This window comes from Alosa sapidissima, chromosome 15 (genome assembly GCF_018492685.1).
Source record: "Alosa sapidissima isolate fAloSap1 chromosome 15, fAloSap1.pri, whole genome shotgun sequence".
Taxonomy (NCBI): Eukaryota; Metazoa; Chordata; class Actinopteri; order Clupeiformes; family Clupeidae; genus Alosa; species Alosa sapidissima.
The window spans coordinates 6,220,256-6,246,806 of NC_055971.1; the positions used below are offsets into that span (position 1 = coordinate 6,220,256).

The 26,551-nt window shown below is 44.7% G+C and overlaps 2 long non-coding RNA genes across 3 annotated transcripts; both read right to left on the reverse strand.

Annotated features, from left to right (window-relative positions):
• Positions 1–13,810: 13,810 nt before the first annotated feature.
• LOC121684637 lies at positions 13,811–15,320 on the reverse strand. Of its 2 annotated transcripts, XR_006023164.1 has the most exons (4): positions 15,147–15,320; positions 14,946–15,065; positions 14,805–14,868; positions 13,811–14,721 (listed from the first exon to the last, which is right to left on the reverse strand). It is a non-coding gene; the product is annotated as an uncharacterized LOC121684637 (long non-coding RNA). The 2 variants fall into 2 exon arrangements; XR_006023163.1 differs by having other exon boundaries at positions 13,811–14,868.
• Positions 15,321–21,210: 5,890 nt separating this feature from the next.
• On the reverse strand, positions 21,211–22,707 carry LOC121684061. The gene is made up of 3 exons (XR_006023016.1): positions 22,544–22,707; positions 22,343–22,462; positions 21,211–22,265 (listed from the first exon to the last, which is right to left on the reverse strand). It is a non-coding gene; the product is annotated as an uncharacterized LOC121684061 (long non-coding RNA).
• Between the last annotated feature and the right edge of the window lie 3,844 nt (positions 22,708–26,551).

Here is a 26,551-nt window from a genome sequence, read left to right on the forward strand (position 1 = left end):
TGATCCCTTTAACAATATGTAGGCCGGGCCTGTGGCATTCTGGAAATGCATTTTTGTCATATTAGTTAGCACAACCTCAATACACCTGTTGTGTTTAATAAACATACAGTATACTTTACTTGTAATTGTAATGACCAAGTTAGTTGAAATAGCAATTATGTGTACTGTAAGTTCACTACACTAAGTGAGCGTTTGTTTGCACAACTTGACATTACAGACAAATCTGGAATGGGAATGGCAAGGACAATAAGTTTGCATGCTTTTCAAAACTAACAGGTTAAAGGAGAATTCCGGTGTGATATTGACCTAAAGTGTATTGAAACATGATACCGAGTGTGAACGTATGTCTCATAGCCCATCTCGGCTTGTCCCTACACTCCAAAATTTGGCGCTAGTTAGCCGATGCTACCAACAGCTTTTTCAATAGTGGTGCTTCGGCATTGGGCTAGCCATGCAAATAAATCACTGTTTTACACCCATTTACGAGGCTCAATGTATCTCCACACTTCATTGGTAGACTTCCGAGGGCCCTGACATTTAAAACGAGACATTGAGAACTTTGAAAAAGCACTGGTAGTTTACTTACAAGACGATTTATACAGACAGTATCTTCACGAAGTTTAGCGTTTGCAGCCATCTTGAATTTAGTCACGATAAGTCGAGCAACGAGTAAGAATGAACAGGTATGATAAGGGATCAGATTCCAAAAATAATTCAGTGGAAATGCATGGATTCCAGTTGAAACTGATAAGGGATCAGATTCCAAAAATGTCTTCGAATTTCGTTGAATTTCAATTCTACTTCCTTTAATTCAAATTCAAATTGTAATTCTACATCCTGTTTTTGACCTTAATTCAAATTCAAGAATTGAATTGGAATTTAGGAGTCATTCTCAATTAAATTCTGAATTGTGCACAAGCCTGCTACTACGTAAATAAGCATATTTTGAAATATGCATTCAAAAATCTTCAAAGTCGAGAGTGCACACCTTTGTGCCACGCGCGAGCCACATACAAAATCTCGGGGGGGGGGGGGGGTGATAGACCTGTACCAAAACACATTTTTATTCAAACATTAAGTCTGCCTCAAAATACAACAGAGAAATCATGAACTCAAAATGTCATTGTGGGGAAAAAAACAAACAAACAATGACTGCATAACAGTGCAAATCAGACCTTTCAGAATAAGGATAATATCCTAACGCTAATAACAAGCCTTGCCAAAATTATGGGTCATTAAGTAAGAATACAAAATAATTGTTAGATTAAGTAGATTATGTTAAAACGACATGGACATTAGGCCGAACTTCCGACGTATTTTTTTTTTTGCACACACGCTGGCTCTGCCTGCTGCGTGCCTGCACATTCAATGTCCTCGGCTTCGCGAAATCAGTGCATATTCGCGCCTAATTATAGAACGTCAAAAAGAAACAAAGTAGCCGGGGCTGCATCCAGACACTTAGCTGCCGTCGGGGGCTGCATGCAGTCGACTCAACCTCTACGGACAGTTTTTAATGTTGATCCGAAAATAACTACTCAGTATTCTGATTGAGTGTAATTTTCGGGACAATTAGGGCAGGATTTGGGATTCGGGACAACTGCTTGGATATCGGGACTGTCCCGAATTTTTCGGGACGTCTGGTCACCCTAGTGCTAGCTCAGCAGCAGGGTGGGGTCGAACATGTGATCGCATATGCGAGTTGTAGTCTCCACCCTGCTGAACACATAATGCCAATTATAGCTGGTTCAAACTTGAGCTACTTGCACTGAAATGGGCACTAGGGGTCTTGTAGTCACTATACAGTAGCCCTCTTGTACATCTACACACAGCTAAGTTGGGATCTGTTGAGCAACGCTGGGTGGCACAACTTGCCAGTTTTGATCATAATGGAAGGAGCATGTCAATGCTGATGTGCTGTCCCGTTTTCCTAGTGTCAAACCCGACCACCCCGAGCCTAGGCCTCCTAAAGAAGAGCTACTTGTGAGTGTTGTAGGTACGTGTATAAGTGGGGGAACAGTCTCATCCACAGGGTTGGGGGTGGGATCCGGTTCGATGGAGGTGGCTGCATGAGCGGGACCATGGCCTACAAGTAATTGGTCGTAGTCTAGCAGAAAACAGGTTACCAAGGGGAGACGAAAGACGGAAGCATCCGAGGGGGTGCATCGATTATTTAGCCAATGGGACAAGCTGGAGTTGCGGGAGGGTGTTATTTGATGTGTAGACCAAGATTTCCATACTAATAAGCTCTATACACAGATTTTAGTCCCCACCACCCAAGCCTTCTCACTCTTGGAAGCATTCCATTGTCACACAGGCCACCAAGGAAAAGAAAAGACTGTATCCCTCCTGCGGAGGAGTTTGTATTGGGGCAAGATGAAGGTGTGCGGGGTTGGATTCAGACTTCTCCTCACTGTGTCCTGCGGAAGTCAAGGAAGACCCGAAGGTAGAGCCCCACTAGTACCTGTGTTACCCAGTGCCCCATTACAGATCCTGGCTATAGACTTTCTGACCCTCATTAGGCCCACTGACCGTTTTCATAATATATATGTGATGACTTGATTTATTTGCGAAATTTGCTTGGGCAGACCAAACATTTGATCAGACTGCTATTACAACGGGCTCTTTGGAGTCATGTAATTCAACCGTTTGGCTGTCCTGTTCATTCCGACCAGGGGGCCAATATTGAGTCTGACTTAATGACTTAATGCATGAACTGTGCAGTTTATATGGATCTCAAAAAAGCCGCACCTCCTACTACCACCCACAGGGGAATAGTGGGTGTGAAAGATTTAATCAGACTCTTTTGAAAGTTTTTGGAGGCGGACCAACGGACAAAATGGGCAGAATATTTACCGGCCTTGGTCCAAGCGTATAACAACAGTATCCCATAGTTCAATAGGGTACGCCCCAACGTACTTAAAGGATAATTCCGGTATTTAGCACTTTGAGTCCCTTTTCTGGTTTGTTTTGAATGAACTAGAGTGGTGGACACCGAACTTTTGACGATGGGCCATGTCTCGACTTTTCTGACTCGTTTTGAATTGCCTTTGACTACTTCAGAGTGGCTGCCTAAGGGCATGCACATGTCCTTAAAACAACCCTTAATGTTCGTTTTCAAAACGATGCAACTCACAGAGTGGTCAGTGGTGTTCGTTGATGTTCCAAAACAAGTAGCGTAGCGAAATACAGTTTCTGTCATGTTTTATTTGGTATTTTGTAAAATCCCATTGATTTCTGTTGGAAGACTCATTGCACGTTGATATTACTGCGCCACCGGAAAAGAGGGCTGTTTACATTTGGTTGTAGTCTTTCCGCAAGACCTTTTTTTACTGTCTATGCTTCAGGCTCAAATATTGAGCGGAAGTTTATATGCGGTTGTGAGGTGTCTGAAAAAATAGTTCCACAATAGCAAATAACACGGCTGGAAATCATACATTGCGCCGATATATTTGATTTTAATAATCAACGAACACCACTAACTACTAGGTGAATTGCACAGTTTTTAAAGCGAACATTAAGGGTTGTTTTAAGGACATGTTTGTGCATGCCCATATAGGCAGCCACTCTGAAGCAGTAAAGGCGATTCAAAACGAGTCAGAAAAGTCAAGACAGGACCAATCGTCAAAATTTCGGTGTCCACCACTCTAGTTCATCCAAAACAAACCAGAAAAAGGACTCAAAGTGCTAAATACCGGAATTATCCTTTAATGTTTGGGAGACATGTAAGGCTCCCAGTTGAATTTATGATGGGGACAGTGGGTGAAACAACAGAGAAGTACTGTAGAGTGGGTGGCGCGGCACCATGAGCATCTTGTTTACACCTATTCCAAGGCTTTTGATAATATGAAGGCCGCTGAGAAAAATAAGAGGTTGCACGATCAGACTGCTACGGAAGTGCCCCTTTTGCCTGGGGAGCGTGTGTTGATCTTGAACTGAAGAAGACAAGGGAAGGGGAAATTACAGGTGGGAGGACCGCCCATAAGTGGTGATTGGACAAACCCGACCCAACCATCCTGTCTACAAAGTTAGGCCTGAGTGAGGAGATGGGCCCGAAACCATCTCCGGCCATGCCTTGGGGAAAGAAGACTGTTTTCTGCAGCTCCAGCCAGAGGGAGAGTGGGCCGTTGCCTGCCGTAACCAGTGTGGGCTTATTGCTGTTTGTTGACTGAGCCAATGCCGCTGCTGCAGGCTTTCTGTGTTGCCTGTTGACCTACTTCGGAGGTGCGACTTATTATCGACCTCTGCCCAGTTGAGTACACGCCCCTTAAATTTTGATTTTTGATCTGGGCTGCGGTATCGGGAGGAGATAAACAATTCACTGCTGTCTGGATTGGGGCTATTGCAAGATCATACTAGATGTACCGCAGAGTGGTACAAAATATGACCGCCGCCCAGTCCAGCACGTTTTCCACAAAAATAAGTCACGCTGAAAGGCATATATGATTCTAACTGTCTCACTGAATTGCATTATGCACACTCAATTCTCACTGGTATCTGCTAGACAACAAGTACCAAAACATGATTAGTTCATAGATTTCACATGTAATATACATTTTATACAACCCCACCCCCATATTGCCTGTTCATAATTCTGAGAAATTCTTGAATTATGTGCATGTGTGCGTGTACATGTTTATGTTTGTGTGGGTGGGTGTGTGTGCATGTATGTGTGTATTTGCCTGTTTATGTGCCTGTATATGTGCATGCATGCGTATATATGTCTACTGTGTGAGTATGTGTCATACGTAGGATTACTATGAGTGTGTGCGTGTGTATCTGTTTATGCACATGTGTGCATATGGAATGGGTTTACATGACCCCTGGAGGCAAACATACGCAAAAAATTGGTCATCCTAGGCCCTACGGTTCTCAAGATATTCACAGAAAACTGTGTCTGCCCTACCCTCCTTTCGGGGGGTCCAGTCCAGCGGGGGGGCTACAGATCAAAACGAAAAGCGATGGTTCCATGCTATCCATGTGGGGTTACATGCCCACCAAGTTTCGTGTACCCCGGTCTTTCAGTGTCCCGGGAATCCTTGTTGGTGTACGGTCACTAAATGTACACATAAATTATTTTATTGTAAGGCCCCCCATGAACGAAAGTCCACGAAACTTGGCATGCATTCGGAGGGTGTCATAATGATCCTACACTTTCAATTTTGTGCAGTTTTGACCATGTCAGCCAGAGATATTGTGATGAAAACATCTAATGTTTTGCTTTTTAATTTTTAACTAGGTGGCGCTATACATGAAATAAGTGGTAATGGGATAGGTTGACGTGCCCCCTTAAGACCAACATACAAAAAAGGTGGACCTCCTAGGCCCTACGGTTCTCAAGATATTCACAGAAAACTGTCTCCGGCCACCTACAGGCCAGTTGGTGTATAGTAACATAAATTAATTTATTGTGTGGCCCCCCATGAACGGAATTCCACGAAACTTGGCGTGCATTCAGAGGGTGTCATAATGATCCTACACTTCCAATTTCGTGCAGTTTTGACTATGTTAGGTAACAGATACCTGCGATTACAACACCTCATTTTTACTTTTTTGTGTTTAACCCTTAAGAACGTAGGTTTTATTTAAACCAACGTACTCCACTGGGTGAGTTTTTTGGGCTGCGTCACTAGCGTTCTACACTGACATTCTATAGTCATTATTAGGTGGCCTACAATCTATGCAGTGTTATCATGGCCTGATCTGTTTTATTTCACGTGAACATTGCAAAGTACCACACACACACACATGCTTTCATCATGTGATCACATGTGTTGCACGCATGCACCTGATGAAGTCGCGCTGACAACGTGTTACAATTGTCACAAGGGTAACAGGACACGCGAATATCCCTGCTCTTACCTCAGACGGATGTTTAACTCCAAGGAAGTTTTTGTTGCCGTTTCCTTCCTTCACATGGATTTTACGTAAGTGCCCTTATAATTTATGTATCAAATCTAGAAATCAGTTCATACGTGATAGCGTTATCATTTACAGCAATCGATGTTGTAGCCTACAGATGTCATTATCATATAATGTTAGCATACTGGTCTTTGTTGTGTTTGAGGGGAAGAAGGCAAGATAGTTGGTCGATGGTAGTGAACTCTGTGAGTAGCCTTAGTCAGGATATATACTTTTAGAAGTGGAAGACACACTAAAGAAAGTGAATGTCATAGGCTATCATATTCCATCCATTCAATCAGGCCCGTCGCTAGAAGGCAAGCAAACCAAGCAATTGCTTGGGGCCCCGAGTTGGCCAGGGGCCCCAAGACAACGACTGGTTAAGAATAAAATGCAATGACAAACTGAGCGCCCCTTTGATAGTTAATGCAGTAAAGTGCAACGACACTGTTACCGGCAATACCGGGATCCCCCTCAAGGGGGCCCCTCTCAGTAGTCGCTGACAGCAACGGGATAAGGAAGACGGAGATCTGTTCCAGAATTACTGTTTATCATATTTAATGACATAACATTGCTAATGTTAAATCTTTGTAATAGGTTTTGATGAAAGTGGCTTCTCTGCTATACTAACTATTCGACCGTGATAATCTATTTACCAAATGGAGGTCAGGAAAACCATACTGTAGCGTCGGTGGATCTACATGTTTAACGTTGAATGAGTGTCTCCCAGAATGCTAGAATGTGTAATGTCGGTTATAATGGTTGTAGTTACGTTTAGCATGTTGTGTATTTGTTAGTCTCTTTAGTTGTACCTCATGTGTTTATCCTCGTGTTGATGAGTGTGGTAAACCCTTGTTGTGTGTTACATGTGCGGCTGAGACTACCCCTGTGTTGCCCTATGTAGTTGTCTGTGTACGTATGAGTCTTCCTGTTTCAATAAATGGCCGTCCTGGCCAAAGGTGAATCTTGTCTGGAGGGTGAGATCGCTACAATACGATAAATTCCGTGCATCAAAGCAGACTGGAACATTCATGTCTAGTAGTATTCATGCACTCCAGCTGTTTACTGTCTTTAAAGCACCAGGTGCGTCTGTCTTAATTCTCAAACAGCAGAATGCTTAAATGCTATGTTAAGCTACAAGTAGGCCTAGGTCTAGGTCAAAACATTAGCTTGGGATGTTTTTACAGTAAGCATTGGTAGTTGTGAAAGCAGCTGCATCCCTTCTAAATATCAAAATATGGAAATGCTAACATATCTTTTCTTTCTCCCTCAAGGTGCTTTGCTTAAATTTCTCAGCCCTCAGGCTCTTCCTAAGGATTCCTCCACTGATGAAGGTAGAGTGAATTTCTCTCACTGAGCTGAGCTGTTAATGACCTTTTCCATTATGCTAGTGAAATGGTCAAACGTACTTCACAGGTAATTTCAGATTTTCTTTCAATTATTTTCCCAGGTACACCATCAACTTCATCCTCCATTCATGAGGAAGAAGCTGACATTGGATTTTATGGTATGGTGGTGTTTTTGCAAATGTTCAAAACTAATGCACAGTATATATATATATATATATGCAACAGCAGTATTTGCACTGTCAACATTTTTTATTTATATAAAGTGTGGGTGAACTTAACTGTATGGCTATGCTGTGGTTCTTGTAGGCTTTGCGTGCGGTTGGGGGGGGGGGGGGGGGGGGGGGGCTCCATGTCCATTTTGCTTGGGGCCCCCAAATTCCTAATTCTGTTAGCACAAATCTTAAACCAGGCAGACGAGGCATGAAAGGAATTTAGCTGTTTTGAATGAACCCAATGCACACAATATGAGAATTTTACTTTCTGAACCTAGGGGTTTCAATATCTGATAAAGGATGTTTCAGTTTAAATTTTTGGAAACAAGGTAAATGACAAAAATGAATGTCTAAAATGGTCAGATTAATTCAAGAACTTTGAAGCCATTTATTGGAAGGCCCATGAGGCAAACACGTGTGCCTTATGTAGGCATGAACACACAGACACACACACACTCACAGACACACACACAGGAACAGGAACAAAAAGTTGTCATTTGTCTGTTTAAACTAATAGATTATTGAAATATTTACTACTGTTTGTTATGTTTTTTCTCTTTTCCTGACATGACTGGACACTCAGAAATGCTTGAGGGTGTGGTATTCCTCAAAGCAGGGAGTCACACACAGTGGTACATCACAGGGGACACACATGTGCTTGGTGGCCTTCCGCAGCTGTTGACGCCTGGTTGTTGTCTGGTAGACCCTGCAACGCCTCCTTGTTCGAATACCCTGCTGAGATGTCTGTGTCACCAGTGATGGGAAGTGGCGAGCAGTGAGATGGACTGGGTTGTCAAGTGTTGGACGGCCACCACTTGAAGGCCTCCTCGCAGTGTGGAATTCCTCCAGCAACTGACGTGCCAAGTTCTCTCTAAACCGAGCATATGTCATCTCCTGTCTGGTCAATTCATGGTGGAGTACATAGCTATTGAAAACAGCCACATCCAGCACATAAAAAAATAGCTTCTTGTACCACTTGAAGGACTTTCGAGCACAGTCAACAAAGGTGTTTCGTTTATCTAAATTATCCACAGATCCCATTTTCTTGTTATATTCCACCACACAGACTGGCTTCACCAATCCTTGACCTGTGGCATAGTCCACTTTGCCCGTTGGTACCATGTCTCCGGAGTGCACAGTGGACAAAACATGCACATCACGCCTATCATGCCATTTCACAGCCAGCATTTGTCCATTATTGAAAAATGCAGCATCACCTTTAGACATTTTTTTTAGGGAAATGTGGCATGCCTTTCCTGTTGGCTCTAACAGTACCACAGGCCCCAGTTGTATGCTGCAAAAGATGATTAAAAAGGGCAGGGCTGGTGTACCAATTATCCACATATAGAATGTGACCTTTATCCAGAAAAGGCTCCAGCAATGTGAGAACAACTGACCCAGAAATCCCCACACCCTCAGACATGGTAATATCTGTCGATTTCCCTGTGTAAATTATCATGTTCTGAACATATCCTGTCTTTACGTCACACAACACAAACAGTTTGATGCCAAATCTATGTCGTTTTGATGGAATGTACTGTTTGAAGGATAGTCGCCCTTTCCACTTCATTATTGACTCGTCAATACATAGGTCTTGGTGGGGATAAAAAAATCTGGCTGAAAGATGAGATAATTGGGGTCAAAACAGATCAAATTTTTTGGAGGGGGTCAGTTGAGGTCATGCTGGTGAAATGCAGAGCTCTAAGTAGCCGGTCCTGAGAGAACACAGTGGCAAAGAATGGTGTGGATAGCAGGGGATTTGTGGTCCAGTAATCTCTGATGTTGTTCTTTTTAACTAGACCCATGAGAACTAAGACGGCCAAAAGAGATACAATTCAGCTATTGTGGTGTCCACCCACCTTGCCAGCTTTCCAACACAGTTTAACTTCTCCCTCAGTGTCTGGGCATAGCTGTTGGTCTCTGCCACAATAGTAGCCACAGTGGAGGGAGTGATAAACATTTTAAAACACTCCACCTCCGTCGGATTGTCAGGTTGCTTCCTAACCCCTGACAAAGACATGGCAAAGTTGACACTTTTCGGACGAAAGTTTCCTTCCCTTCAGTTGACATCCCCGGTGTCCTCCGACGCCTCTTCCTCCAGAGCTGCCAAATTGTCCAGCAACTCCTCGTCAGAGGAGTCACTGCCCAACGGTGCAGGTTCAGGTTCAATGTCAGAGTCATCATTAGATGTAAAAATCACCCTGATCTCTTCATCAGTAAGCTGACGCCTTTTCAAATGTGCCATACCTAATCTAATATTATCTATGATATTGTATAGCGTCTGTAAATACTACGATTGTTTTGTGAATGAATAAACTTTGAGATGCCGGTCGCTGTAATGTTTTGCATTGACGGACTTGATGGATGCACTGCTATTGCGCAAATAAAGCTGTGATTATAATGGGACAAGATAAAGATGTATGCGCATTTCTTGTGCGAGTTTTAATGTCGTGAATGTAGCAAACTATGTTTCCTGAGCCGTGCGTTACTCAAAGCTACATAGCTCGTGAATGAACGATGTTTGTTTCCAGCATTCCGTACATTTCGCGGTCATTTTGATTTTCATCTTATCAGTGGCCATGAGATTTGACTAAACACTGAATAACATCATCATTTAATTTTATAAAATCACTAATTTTGCTTGTTTTATTGTGCTTGGTGTAATGACTGACATTGCAATTCATTTACGCATTTTAGGCCATTATTAGTTTTTTTTTTTTTAATTTTGAAACAATATGGTTTGAACAATTTAGCTTAAGCTAGCCTAGGCCTACTCTGATGATGTTTTGAAAAATATGCTACGGTATATGCCCATTAAAAAATCGTATTAGTTTATTAAGAAAAAGACACCGTAGATGTGAAAGTATCATATCATCGCATGCATATGCCAAGAATGGGGTAACCCCTCCAGGAATGTGACAACCAACCCCAAATGACATTGCTAGTTCTTTTCACTGCTAGCAACCAAATCTTTTAGCCTAGCTAAGAACAAAGCTTACTAAATTGTAGCCCTCTCTTTACACTTTTAAATGGTACGGTAAATTATGTTCTTGATACCCCATTGTGTAATGAGTCAGAAGAAAAACAATGCATGTCTCAAAATTTACTTTTAGACATGAAAAACAGTTAAAAGTTATCTCACCTCAAGGTTATGCTGCTCTGCTTTGAAATTCCAACATAGATTTCTTGTCACACTAATTCCGAACATTTCTGTACTAACGGTTTTGACCAGCGCCATCTAGTGGCTGAGATATGACATGTGACAACTTACCCGTGTGACATCTAACCCCGCTCTCCCCTAAGTGTAACTGATTGTCAGGCAAATCATAAATGCGATCTCATGTTACAACAATCTCTCTCCTAGCAGCCTACCGTTATGTCCATTCATGAAGCCTACAGGATGTAATAACACGTAATCATGTTTTTTTGTTGTTGTTTTTTTTACCATCGCGGAAATATAAACGTCACACGCATAATGTCGCGGTGACCATTAAAGGACGACCCCTCAAAGTCTCAGGGACGTCCCGAACACAGGTCCGCGTGACATCAAGGGAACCCTACACAATGTCGAGGAGATGACGTTCGCCAGGGGACGTCGCCGGGACTTTATTTTGTTTACTGGGAAGCTGACTGCATAACCTGATTATTTTTGAGATTTTGATACGTTCTGAGAAACATTACCTCGACTTAGGCTACTTGGGTATGGCTTAAGGCTTGACTACACGGTGGTAACGAAAATCGAAATTTGCTGTTTACATTATTGTCAGTGTTGGGGGTAACGCATCTACGCAAATCAAAACAGTGTCTTGTGTGACAATTGAGCCAGTAGAGAAATAACTGTTCAGAATTAATCTGTAGCTTTGGGTAGGCTTCTGCAGAAAACAATGTTGTTGCCGATTTAATACTATCTGGCGACGTTTTTAACAGGCTACGCAATAGAGGCTTAGACGACTATGACCCACGTTTTGGTTTCGTAAATTAATTTGCCCTACTTCTTGACTGCAATGTAGTCAATTGCCTGCTTGACATGTCATTTTTATTTTTCTGTACAATAAACAATTACATCTGCTTTATGCCGCAGAATTACATTCGGCTAACTTCTGCAGACACGCAAAAAAACACTACCAGGCCATCCTTAAAAATATTTTCGTTTGCCGTAACCCGACCGACCCTGTCAATTTAGAACTGACCCAAATTTTTATTTTTTTCCCCCTTTTAGTCCGACCGACTTGCCGGTTGTAAACTTGCGTTAAGACCGACCGATTTTTTTAACTCTAAACAACCAGTACAAATAAATTACTATTTATTGAAGTAGGCCTAAGTATTGTGAATATAAATTGCCTACATACAAACGTATAGGCTCTCTTAAATAAAACCCTGTGGCGTCATCTCTACACTATTGGTTTATGCATGTCACACTATGGCCTATAAGCTTCGTTTCATTCACACAAACATCTCGACAAACGCTTATTACTTGGCACGAAGCTCTGGAAGAACTGTGCCCAGATCTTTTCCCATTCTTTCTCCCCTCTAGTCTAACGGTGACCGTGTTGAAGAATTGGAATTGGTTGTGGTCTATTCAGCATTTCTCAAAATATGGGCTTAAAGGAATTATCCGGAGTAAAATGCTCTTTAGATCAATTTACAGATGATTGGGAGTACATACGTTGAGTTGACATCAAAATCATGTCATTCGGATGTGTTTTGAGAAAGTTCGATTTTACCGTTTTTAGTCAAAACTCGTTAGCCTGGAAGTGACCAGGGCATGTCATTTCGCTGCTACAAAACGCTATTTTTATACCTCTTCTACAGTTCCAAACAACATTACACTTACGTGGTAGTGAGTAGAGGGTCTCTAAAGCCAAACCGAAATATCCCGAGGTCTTTATGTGGTCGGATAGAGAGTCCAGAATGAATTTCATCAAGCCAGTACCTTTCCGGAAATGTTGCTGCTGCAGCTGGCATCTTTAGGGGAAAGTCCGTAGGAGTCGATTGCCGAGTGTGGAGTAACACGCTCTGGAAATTCACAATTTCGTCGCTGTTTTTAAAAGAAAAAAAAAACATAGTCCAGTATTTCTTTCGAAATTGAAATGAAGTTGTATGCAACAGCAAACCCTAGCTTACTAACAGGTTGGAATTTTGAAATGTCACGTGACGTGATGTCGTCCAACGGGACAGCGGGAAAAAAGTTAAAATACGTGAGAAACCCGGAAAAAACGGGAGGGTTGACAGCTATGCGCATAATGTTTGAAAACCACTGGCTCGTAATCACAATAATTTAACACATGACAGTTGGATACTTCATCATGTTCCCATGCCTACATTTTGGTGAGTAGCAGAGATTGTTAAAACAATAAAGTATGGCTCTCCGTTTGGGACATCGAAAATGTATTTTTAATAGGTAGACTACCGTCGGAGATGCTGACTTGCAAAGGCCTCGGGATAACACGTTATCTCCACTATCATCAGTCAATGCCCCCTTGATCAAAGTGGGGAATGAAAGAAAAATTTTGAGAACCACTGCTTTAACAAGTTACCTGCAGTCCAGAACACACAGAATATTGCAACAGAAAGTTAGTTAGTTAGTTTATTTTGTCCTTACATAGGAAATTTGTTTTCACATACCATACAAGCCTCACAGACATGAAATACATAGATACACACAGTCACGGTTCTTCACCCACCACCCAGCCACCACATACCCCACCCACATATATCACAACAGCACACAAACAGCACATATACATCACTTTACACAGATACAAACAGGAAAACCATCACCAGTTGACATCACAGAGGAATGAGGGCGGCACAGTGATCCATCACCGCTGTGATCTGTTGTTAAGTGCTGCTATTGCAGAGGACACAAAGCTTTTCCCGAAGCGTACTCGCTTTCACCCCATAGCCCTATATCTGCGTTTTGATGGAAGCAGAATGAAGAAGGGATTGAAGGGGTGGGTGGGGTCATGAGCGATGGTCCGTGCTCTGTTCTTGGTGAGTGTGCTGTTGAGGTCTGATAAATTAGGGGTGGGGAGGCCTATTGCTTTGGCTGCGGTATGGGTGATGCGTGTGAGTCTGTTTCTGTTGGCAGCAGTTGCCTTTATAATCAACTACTATTTGTTCCAACAGCATTCAAACAAAGCCTTTGTAGAGGGACCAGGTTACCAATTAGAATTTGAAGTGTCGACTACGCCACCCAGGGGACATAGGTCACCCTTAGGAAAAGATGGATAAATGAACTGGATAGCCTAAACTAAGGATACCAGAACATAAAGCACACAGGTTCGTGCAAGGATGAAGCAGAGACCGGATTCTAGAACAATAATAAATATTTTCTTTATTTTTCCTCTCAAAGGCAAGTTACAATACAGTAAAAGCGTGCAAAGCACTCAGATGGAAATGGGGCAGCCACACACACACACTCAGAACTGGTTTGGTTAGAGAAGGCCTACTGGTTCTTTGGATATAGAAAAACACATAAACTAGGAGGGAGAGCTTACCGCAGGGAGGCGATCTGGAAGAGGGGTCAAAGAGACCACACGTGAACACGGCACACCAAGGTGACACTACACTGCACTGACGGTGAGACACACAGATTCCCCACCACCAGGGGCCCAGCCTCCCTGCCGCGAGCCTCCACTCCTGAAACAAAAGAAAAGGGGTAAGACACAGCAAAACCCACACCGGTTGTACAGCATATGGCCCAGGCCTCTATGGCCAATAGATGTCCCCTTCCGTCTGATTAGGCGGTTATAAAACAAAAGTGGGATTTACACAGACAGATATACTCAGCACAGCAAGCCAATACACCCTCAAACAGGCACAGCAAGGCACGTTTAGAAAGAAAGCACTACAATTACCCAGGCAGACGAAACGGTGTTAGGCGCCACGACATGGGGAGGAACATGCCACCAATGGGGTTTCACAAAAAGGACAAAGAAAATACAGAGACAAAACAAAGCTAAATATATGACACACACAAGATGAGGAAACTACACAAACCCAAACAAAACTAACCAAATAACCACATGCACACACGACCACATACACATACACATGCACCCCACAATTACGCATGCACACACACACACCCAGTCAACCAATGGCACCACACAATCACGCATGCAGACCCTTTACCACGCTGAGGATCTGGGCACGCGGGAAGGACGCAGATAAAAAGGTAGTTGTATTGTAGCTCACTGTAAACAAAACAGCAGTCAGTGGGAGAAGGAAGCCTCAGTTACTTGCAGTGCGCAGGCCACCTGTGCAACAGAGGTTAATGAAGACATATAAGCACCTATGTAATAGTAAAATAGAATCATTAAAAGTTGAGACAGCAACATACCGCAACCGGGGATTCACAGGGACTTCCTCGCAACGGGGAGGGGCGTACAGTCAACCTAAGCAGCCTAATGAGGGCAGTTACAGCGGGTCAAATGTGATCAGGCTACGGGCGATACAATCAATATAAAAGACTGCTACGTACCAGTATGAAAAGGCAGAAACCTCCTAGCCTCCGGCCTGCAACACTCCGGTTGCTCTCAAGGGGAAGGACAGCAAAAGCACCGCCAATGATGCTATTAAGCACAACGCCAACAACTGCGCCCTAGGGTGAGGCAAACTTTAGACCATCTAATCATGTGATCTGACTAAACCGGAGCAAAACAAGCAACAACAATAAACATACCTTTGCAGTCAAGAGACGAACATCCACAGGCTCCAGCTCGCCGAAGAAACCCGCATTGAACACCGACACACGGTAAACAATCCAACAAAACTCCGCCGCTGCAGTGGCAGTACCAGCGCCATACTTTTTAAAGAAACACCGGAGCCCTTAATTGGTACACTGAGTGTCGCATCTAGTGACGTCAGTCAGGTGTGACAATACGGCCACTGTGTCTTAAAGGCACAGACGCCTCAACTCCCATCCACTACAATCTAACCCCCGATTCTTTTATCGTCGGCCCGACGATAAGGCCCACCCGTCCCCAAGGATGATTCAAACAAAGAAAAGGTAGTCTAATTGTAGCACAATAACATTGAAAACAACCTGTTATTGGTCCGTCACGCCTCGTGGTAGTCGGTGGGGGTTGGAGTGTTGACCCGCATTGAGTCGTGCCGTACGCCGCTGTAAAGAATGGCCAGCGCTGGTGGAGGGCAACAATTGCTGGGTGTCACATGGTTCAGAGGACAACCGGCTGAATGGATCTACAGGAGCCCGATTGTCAGCCTCGAGTAGGTTTTCCACTTGGGGTGCATGACAAGTGGGAGGGGTTTGACTCCTAAGGGCTGGTTCCAGCACCTGCCGGCCAAACAGGAGGTCCTCCTCACTAAACAATTCCTGGTCTAGTGGAGGCAACTCACCCTCAGGAGTGTTAACAGGTGGATTGGTAGGGACCTGTGGCCCAACCACTCCTTTCAGCAAGCTGCGGTGGACATGCTTTAGTTTAGTCCCATCATTAGCTGGAGCGATGGTGTACACCGCACCTCCGTCAGGTGGAGCCCGCACCACCATGTACACCACTGGGCTCCATTGGTCGTGTATTTTATTACGCCCACGAACCCCCAAGTTGCGCAAGTACACACACTGCCCTTCCTTCAGGGGTGGGTCCCTGACCTGTTGGTCATGCCTATTCTTGCGGTAGGCTGCCGCAGCCGCCAGGCGCTCTCGTGCCCCATCGAAAGCGATCTGGAGTCGGGCCTGGTGGTCCTGTACCCAGTCGCATACCCTTCCTCCCACTGGCTCACGGACTCTCCCCAACAGGAAATCCACTGGCAATTGTGGGTCTTGTCCGAACATCAGAAAATGGGGAGATTCCCCAGTAGCCTGGTGGGGCGTAGTATTATAACAAAACACCACGTGGGGTAAACAAGCCGCCCAGTCGCTCTTCCGGGATGCTGGCAAGGTTCGCAAGAGGTTGTGCAAAGTACGGTTAAACCGTTCACATTGACCATTGCCAGCAGGATGGTAAGGGGTAGTGCGAGATCTTTGGACGTTATATAGGTCACAAAGCTGTTGAATCAAGAGGGCCTCAAAACACCGCCCTTGGTCAGAGTGGACACGACCAGGTATCCCAAACCTATAAAACCATTCCGTTATCAAAACCTGGGCCACCGTGGGGGCTCGCTGGTCACGTGTAGGGACAGCAACTGAATACTTGCTAAATACATCCGTAATTACTAGGACGCTCTCTAGACCAGTGGTGGTGGGCTCTAAAGTGGTGAAATCCACACAAATGATCTCGTTGGGCCGTGAAGCCAAGAGATGGTTCATGAAAGTGGAAGCAGGTGGACGCAAAGCCTTTGCCACCTGACACCTAGGGCATTCTTCACACCATTTCTGTACCTCCGATGACAATCCGGGCCAGTAACATCTCTGTCGCACCAGCTCTAGTGTGCGGCCAACTCCCTGATGCCCATGTTGTTGATGGAGCTGAGTCAGAACATCAGACCGCAGTGAGGCAGGTAAGACCACCTGACGGCACTCCTCCCCTCCATTGGGGTGAAACACCCTACGATAGAGTACCCCTTCAACCTCGATTAACCTATCCCACTGCCGTAATAGCATTAGAACCTGAGGGGAAAGATTTTCCCTTTCGCTTCTAGTGGGCTGCCGTTGATCTTTCCAAAAGGACAGAGCTTTCTGGATAGTAGGGTCAGCTGCCTGTAACAGTCTCATATCGCTGGGGCCATGAGAGGGCAAAACCGAGATGACTAACTGTGAAGCCTGGATGCTCACCTCTGGGGAAGCTGCCCGCTGCAACAGTTTAGGGATAGCAGTTCCCGGGGCCACCTCTTGCACCTCCCCCGGTTCTGGTTGGTACTGCCTGGACAAGGCATCGGCATTGCGATTAGATCTTCCAGAGCGGTATTTTAATTCAAAATCAAAGGACGCTAGCTGTGCAGCCCACCGATGCTCCACAGCGCCCAGTTTGGCCGAGGAAAGGTGGCTGAGGGGGTTGTTGTCTGTGTACACAAGACATTTAGCTCCCAGCAAGTACTCCCGGAACTTGTCCGTTATAGCCCACTTGAGAGCCAAGAACTCTAATTTCATCGAGCTATAATTGCTCATGTTCCTCTCAGTGGGCTTAAGGGATCTGCTCGCATAGGCGACTGGCCGCACTTTTCCATCGTGTTCCTGGGACAACACTGCCCCCAAGCCACTGTAGCTAGCATCCACCTCGAGTATAAACGGACGATGGAAATCAGCATAAGCGAGGACCGGTGCCGATACTAGTCTACTTTTGAGCCCTTCAAAACTGCTCTCACATTCATCAGACCAAGACTCCCCTAGACTCAGTCCAGACGCCCTCCTGGACCTGCTACCACCAAGCTCAGCTACCAGCCGATGCAGAGGGGAAGCCAACTTGGCAAACCCCTCTACAAAGCGCCGGTAGTAACTAGCAAAGCCCAGAAAGGAGCGAAGCTCTGAGACACTGACGGGTCGTTGCCAATTGGCCACAGCTTCCAACTTACTGGGATCTGTTGCCACACCATCCTGTGAAATGACATGCCCCAGATATCGTACCTCTTGCTTAAAAAAGGTGCACTTCTGGAGTTTGGCCTTGAGGCCCTCCATCTGCAGCCGAGTCAGGACCATTTCTAGCCTTTGCAGATGCTGTGTTACGGTGGATGCAAAGATAACAGTATCGTCCAAATACAGTAGGACCGATTGACACTGCTGGTCCCCGAACATGCGTTGCATCAGCCTCTGGAATGTACTGGGGGCGTTGCACAGGCCAAAAGGCATTCTATTCCACTCGAACAGTCCAAAGGGGGTACAGAAGGCCGTTTTGGCCCGGTCTGTCTCAGAGACTGGCACCTGATTGTACCCGCTGGCCAAATCCATGGTTGAAAACCAGCGGGCGCCTGACAACATATCTAAGGATTCCTCAATACGGGGTAGAGGGAAGGCGTCCTTTCGCGTCTTGGCATTGAGTTGCCGATAGTCAACACACATTCTCAAACTACCATCTTTCTTCTTCGCCAGGACAATGGGTGAAGCGAATGGGCTGCTACTTTCCCTTATGACTTGTGTCTGAAGGAGCTGGTTAATATGGGCCTTAACAGCCTCATAGTCAGACGGGGGAATGCGCCTATAACGCTGCTTAACTGGGGCCTGATCCAACAAAGGGATGTCATGGGAGATCAAAGTGGTGCAACCTAAATCACCCTCGCATGCTGAAAAGACAGAGGAATACTTCAACAACAGAGACCGAACCTGCTCTTGCTCTGGGCCAGTGAGGGGGGAAAGATCAAGACCTCGTAGCTCATCCTCAATAGTCAAGACGGCCGGAGGTGTACTGATAGGAGTGACAGTAATGGACCGGACCTCTACCACGTCTTTAGGCAGGCTGACAACTGTGGCTGTGTTCATTTGGCCCAATCGTGTGCGAGGGTACAGTACTACATCTGAAGTACCCACATTAACCACCGGGATATACACAGTGCCTTGAGTCACCCGCACAAGGGCAGGGGATAACAACAACCCACCTGGTAACCCAGAGTCAACAGGCTCAAACAGAGTACTAAAACCAGAATATTGCTCAGAGCAGGTAGCTGCCACCATTTTGACTGTGCCCCCTGGAACTCGGCAAGGTCTCTTGCCACGCACTTTCACCATGCCATCACCGTCAAAGTTGGACTGGCTAACTGCTTGATGGCAATGTTGGAGCACTTGAAAAACAGTACGGGGAGCTGTGGACACAGATGGCAGATCAAACAAAGTGAGCCCATGCTGCCCGAACAATTCTTGGTAGCATTTACGGATAACATTCATGCCGAGCACCCCGGGAACCCGGGAGCGCCCATCACCTGGAGGATCCCTAACAACCAAAACACCACAGTTACCCATCACCTTACCACAAAGCTGTACATCGAGCTCCAAATAACCCAAATAAGGGATCTCTAAACCATTTGCCGCACGCAGCTGCAACCACTGACATGATTGCAATCGCTCCTGCCCCCATGGTTCAAAGTTCTTAGAAAAAAAACTTTCGGTTATAGTAGACACCATGGATCCCGTGTCCAGCAGACATGGGACCTGTATTCCGCCCATGAGGACAGGTAAGTGTGGACAAGTAGACATTAAACCCTCCACCACATCAGCTAAACCTGGCGTTGTACTAGAGCCTGGGAAAACCCCAGCCGGACTGTGGCTCCTCAGCCCGGCGGGAATTAGTTTCCCGACTGCTGGACTGATCGGGAGGGCCGGTTGTCTGAGAGTCTTGAGTCATTCCTTGAGACCAATAGGGAGGAACCCATAGCCCTCTCACCATCACAGTCCCTAGCATAATGACCGGGCTGATGACACCGCATACAAATCAGGGGTCCATCACGGGGAAACCGACGTCTGGGAGGATCCTGTAGGGCAGTCATACTACGGGTAAGCTGGTCTATCTGGAGCTGTTGCTGTTTTAGCATCTCCTTCAACTCTGCCAACTCAGATTTTGGCGCCTCGTCAACATTGACATTACTAGTGGTCATTGCACAGGATGTACCCGAAAGACCAAGGGATCGGTCTCCCCCAGAGGGGAGAGAGTAACTACGGGGTCGTGGTGTCTCAACAGAACCCTCCTGCTCCCATCTAATGGCCTCTTTGCGGACTTCAATCAGCGCGGCCTGAGGCTGGTTACGAATAAACTGTTTCAACGCTCGGCGAAGAGAACCCTCTCGAACATGCTCCACAAATTGGTCACGAAGAAGAACATTAGCATTAATAATACCTTCGGGCGCACGGCCTTGCACTTTGTCCATTAAAGCCATTAAAGCAATAGAAAATTCAAGCAAAGATTCCCCCTCCTGTTGCTTCCTCGAGAAGAAGGCCTCCTGCAGGGCTACATAAGATTGAGGGCAACCGTACAACTCCTGCAATATACCAAAGATCATATCAGGATCCTCCCTCTCGGCCCTCGATCTATACCGAATCTCTTCTCTAGCTTCCCCCTCCAAGTGGTCGAAGAGAAAATATGCTTTGTCAATGGAGGACAAATGGCGGGCACGCATGCAGGCTGTAGCTTCCTCCATCCACTCACTCACACCTATACCTAGGCTTCCCCGAAATATGGGGCACTTCTTTTCCCTTGGGATAAATACCAACCGCTCAGTAGCCTGTGCCACTGAGGGGGCTGGAGTGGGGGGAACGGGACCGGAGGGGCCTGCTACGTTTGCCCTTGTAAGCCGTTCATTCTCTGACCTAAGCTGGTCTATCAAATCCCTAAGCCCTTGTGCCTCCTCAGACGTCATTCTAGCCAATGACGTGGACAATTACAAAATAAAAAGTAAAAAAAAAAAAAAACTCACAGAGAATGGCAGACTAGAGGTTCTGAAGGAGAGCTGTACACTGTAGGCCGTTCCCAACACTGGCTGCTGTTTTGTTTCTGAAAACCACCTTCACAACTCACACATACCACATTCATACACACACACAAGAATTGTGCATACAAAAGGGCTGAAACAATTCAATGAAATACAAAAACACTATGACCATGAAAGCAAAGATAGAATACCCGTCTCTGTTCTTTTATGCTGATCCTGCCGACTACGCCAGAATGTAGCGGGACCAATTAGAATTTGAAGTGTCGACTACGCCACCCAGGGGACATAGGTCACCCTTAGGAAAAGATGGATAAATGAACTGGATAGCCTAAACTAAGGATACCAGAACATAAAGCACACAGGTTCGTGCAAGGATGAAGCAGAGACCGGATTCTAGAACAATAATAAATATTTTCTTTATTTTTCCTCTCAAAGGCAAGTTACAATACAGTAAAAGCGTGCAAAGCACTCAGATGGAAATGGGGCAGCCACACACACACACTCAGAACTGGTTTGGTTAGAGAAGGCCTACTGGTTCTTTGGATATAGAAAAACACATAAACTAGGAGGGAGAGCTTACCGCAGGGAGGCGATCTGGAAGAGGGGTCAAAGAGACCACACGTGAACACGGCACACCAAGGTGACACTACACTGCACTGACGGTGAGACACACAGATTCCCCACCACCAGGGGCCCAGCCTCCCTGCCGCGAGCCTCCACTCCTGAAACAAAAGAAAAGGGGTAAGACACAGCAAAACCCACACCGGTTGTACAGCATATGGCCCAGGCCTCTATGGCCAATAGATGTCCCCTTCCGTCTGATTAGGCGGTTATAAAACAAAAGTGGGATTTACACAGACAGATATACTCAGCACAGCAAGCCAATACACCCTCAAACAGGCACAGCAAGGCACGTTTAGAAAGAAAGCACTACAATTACCCAGGCAGACGAAACGGTGTTAGGCGCCACGACATGGGGAGGAACATGCCACCAATGGGGTTTCACAAAAAGGACAAAGAAAATACAGAGACAAAACAAAGCTAAATATATGACACACACAAGATGAGGAAACTACACAAACCCAAACAAAACTAACCAAATAACCACATGCACACACGACCACATACACATACACATGCACCCCACAATTACGCATGCACACACACACACCCAGTCAACCAATGGCACCACACAATCACGCATGCAGACCCTTTACCACGCTGAGGATCTGGGCACGCGGGAAGGACGCAGATAAAAAGGTAGTTGTATTGTAGCTCACTGTAAACAAAACAGCAGTCAGTGGGAGAAGGAAGCCTCAGTTACTTGCAGTGCGCAGGCCACCTGTGCAACAGAGGTTAATGAAGACATATAAGCACCTATGTAATAGTAAAATAGAATCATTAAAAGTTGAGACAGCAACATACCGCAACCGGGGATTCACAGGGACTTCCTCGCAACGGGGAGGGGCGTACAGTCAACCTAAGCAGCCTAATGAGGGCAGTTACAGCGGGTCAAATGTGATCAGGCTACGGGCGATACAATCAATATAAAAGACTGCTACGTACCAGTATGAAAAGGCAGAAACCTCCTAGCCTCCGGCCTGCAACACTCCGGTTGCTCTCAAGGGGAAGGACAGCAAAAGCACCGCCAATGATGCTATTAAGCACAACGCCAACAACTGCGCCCTAGGGTGAGGCAAACTTTAGACCATCTAATCATGTGATCTGACTAAACCGGAGCAAAACAAGCAACAACAATAAACATACCTTTGCAGTCAAGAGACGAACATCCACAGGCTCCAGCTCGCCGAAGAAACCCGCATTGAACACCGACACACGGTAAACAATCCAACAAAACTCCGCCGCTGCAGTGGCAGTACCAGCGCCATACTTTTTAAAGAAACACCGGAGCCCTTAATTGGTACACTGAGTGTCGCATCTAGTGACGTCAGTCAGGTGTGACAATACGGCCACTGTGTCTTAAAGGCACAGACGCCTCAACTCCCATCCACTACACCTTTATAAAAGTGAAAAAAAAAATATTCCATAAGAAGTAAAATAAAATACGGTTACTGTAGTAACTGTATCCCAAGCTTCAGCTCCCCACGTCTGTGACAGGCAGACGGGACACCGCTAAATTCTCAGCTTGTTTATACCCCACACTGAACGCGTAAGACCGCTAGCTAGGCCCATCACTGTGGGGTGCGGTAGCCTACTCTCTGGGATTTAAGTCAAGCAATATATAACCATACAAATGTTTTAAAATGAGTAATTTCGGCTTTGTCTGAACTGGCCATTGTAGGCTACGTAAAAAATAAACAAGTAGGCCTATCCCCTATCCAATGATATCGGCAAATGTTTATTTCACTTCACCATTACCTTCGACACATACTGTACATGCACACATGCTCACACACACGCGCATGCAGCGTCATTAACGTTGATTACATTAATGCTTTAGAGTCGCTTCAGAGCCATAAGAAAGGAAAATGGTGTCCAGCATCACTGTAAGACATGGCACATACATGTATCATGTCATGTATGATCAACATGAGGGAACTGCCTCTCCTATTACAGTTCAACAGTACTGACATTGTAGATCAGGGGTGGGCAACTAATTTCCCCAAGGGGCCACATGACAAACTGGGACTGCTGAGGAGGGCCGGACCCAAAATACCGAACTCAAGTCTGAACTTAATTCTGTCCAATTCTATTCTGTTCTTGTATAACATTAAGTAAATCATATGGTTTCAGTGGTGGAATGTAACGAAGTACAAATACTTCGTTACTGTACTTAAGTAAATTTTCCACGTATTTGTACTTTACTTAAGTAAAATTTATAGTGCATACTTTTGACTTTTACTTCGTTACATTTTACAGCAATTATCTGTACTTTTACTCCGCTACATTTCTACAACACCATCGTTCCTTTTTACGATACATTTTATGATCAGTTTTTTTTTCTCTCTGACAAACACGTTTGTTTTACCGGGGGGTTGCTACCAAAGATTCTGGAGCACTACGTGCATTCTTAGACACATAAGCTTCTAGTCTAGACCAGGCAAAGCGTGAGCTTGTAGCCATCTGCATTCGGTAGGCTATATTCACCAGACCCATGGCTACACTGTACATGCAACTGTGTTCTGTGCCTTTCTCTGTCTGTTATCTGCAGCGTTAGGGCCTCCTCTCCGATGAGATTGCTATCCGCGGATCAGCGAAGTTACAGGCTATGCCCATGCTTCTGTCACACGTCTGATCATTTGCGGCACAAATGAATGGTAGACTATTAATAAACCGGTGGCCGGAAAAAACGTAACATTTTCCAGATTAGGAAATATTCCTTAATTGTGTGTGATTAAATAAAGATGCATAGCCTACAATTGGGGGGTAGTAACGTGAGCGCTCATTCAATGTCTATGCGTCTGCGCAAGTGAAACTGAACTTAATCATAAAGACACCTTTCTCAGCAACTTTTCTGTTCAATCAGCATAATTGGCATTACGATCCACCCGACGTTTCCCTTGTCTACCCCGTTAAACTTCAGGCTATCGTGTTTTGCTGAATGATATTACTCAGCAGATCACCCTAGTAGATAACCAGAATTACAGTCTCTAGAATTGTAGGTCAGAATGTAAACTGGGCCACAGATGGTAAGCACAATTGCATTAACTTAAAACTATCTAGTCGAGTATAACCTAAAACTAGCTTAATTAAAATGCCACAGCCCATACTGATTTTTCCTTTTAGAATATAGATATTAAGAGAATAAATCATTATGCAAATACTTTTACTTTTAATACTTAAAGTACATTTAAAAACAGGTACTTTTTACTTTTACTTAAGTAGGGTTGTCATTGTGGTACTTTTACTTTTACTAAAGTAAATATTTCTCTGTGTATTTGTACTTTTACTTAAGTACTGAGTTTCAGTACTTCCTCCACCACTGTATGGTTTTGTTTACTACTCGTAAGAACAGATGAAAATGTGAGGGAGACAAAGGAAAAAACAGCAATAGGCTATTTAATCTATGTCCAGTATTTAATCCTCATTCTCGAAAATTAATTTTTAACATTGACTTTTTTTTTTAGTTTTCAAAGACTGATATAAAAAAGTACTACAATATCTATATAATTAGGCTAGGCCATGAAAATGTGAAGGAGTCAGTACAACCATAGGCCTGTGCCACCATTTCATCAACACTCATCAACACGCAATATTTCATCATTAAATCATTACCATCATTAAATTAACTCTATGCAGAATTAGACTATGAAAATGTGAAGCAGACAATAGTAGTCATTAGTTAATCAACATGCACAAAGAAAACTATTTTTAAAATGTAGGCTATGTTTTTGCTTTAACTTTATGCACAAAACTGTGATTGGTCAACTCGCCCTTTGTGTTGAGCCGGCTGCTTCAAGCAACCTGTGGGTAGTAGCATCATACTAGTTCGCTAACATAAGCTTTGCAAATAAACTCAGACATATTTTGGTTACAATGACGGGATTTTCCGAATGTAAACTAGTTTCAAAACAGGCGAAATGCCACAAAACCGGTTTGTGAATAGGTCTGTGAGTTAGGAGTCCTCTCGACTTCTTTTAAGCTGTCACAGCTGGTGGGAAGGTGTGATTTGTTGGGGGCAGGGCCGGATTAACTGGGCACAAATGTCTGATGGCCCCCCCTGCCCCCCAGCCAACGTGAATCGGGTGGTCAGTTAATAGGCCTATATCGTGAAGATTTTTCTTGCCATCTAAGGCACGAGCGCATCTGTGAGGCCAAGCCTCACCAAGTAGCCCGTTTGTTTACAACTAACATTGCATTTAATTAAACTACTTATAGGCTATGCCGAAATAGTTTTCAACATTTTCAATATTAGTATTGGGTGAATCAGGAAATGTTCTCAAAGTAGCCTTATGGCTGAAAGCTGCTTGGGATCCCCCCCTGTCAAGCAATATAAACATACAAACGCGCGGCACTCATTGTTTCAAAAGGAGTAATTTCGGCTTTGTAACGTAACGTAACACAACGTAACGTAACACAACACAGAACCCGCTTCTCTCGCGGCAGTCACTGACAGTAGCCTAGAATACATGCATGGGGAAAAACACTTCCCCATGACAAAGACATTGTAAAACACTGAAAGTTAATATTTTGTCACTAGCAACATACATCTGTCCTTTGTCAAATGTGTTACGTTCCAAGTAGCCTAGTGCATAATTCTGCTTCATAAAGTTGAACAAATACATTTGCTTATTTCACAGAAAAATATAAATAGCCAGTTTAGGGTCTACAGTGCAGAGTTGGTAAGCCAACTTGGAGTGAACATACAAACAGGGGAAATTCTTTCTCTAGTAGCTGAGTAGCCTGATGGTAGGCAGGTGCGCTTGTAGACATACGGCCGCACATGCAAGCGCCAATGAATCGTGCTCTCACGACGATCACGCCGTTAAACTTAAATAGGTTAACATCACTCTAAGTTCGCCTTCAAGCAAGGAAAACGATGATTTGAAGACATCTGTTTCGTTGGAAGGGCAAGGGGGTAGCAACAGGGCAACACAGAGACAGGCCCGATGGCAGGGCTAATGTTATGAGAGTATTAAAATATGGGATATTCTATGGGAAAACATTAAAACGGCAAGACAGCGGGGGAAAGTTAAAATACGTGATAAACAGAGAAAAAGTTGGCATGCATTGTTTCGGTCTCCGTGCACAGGGATTATTTGTCATATTATTAACCACATATGATTATTTGTGAAATTGTGCAAACAGGTGCCA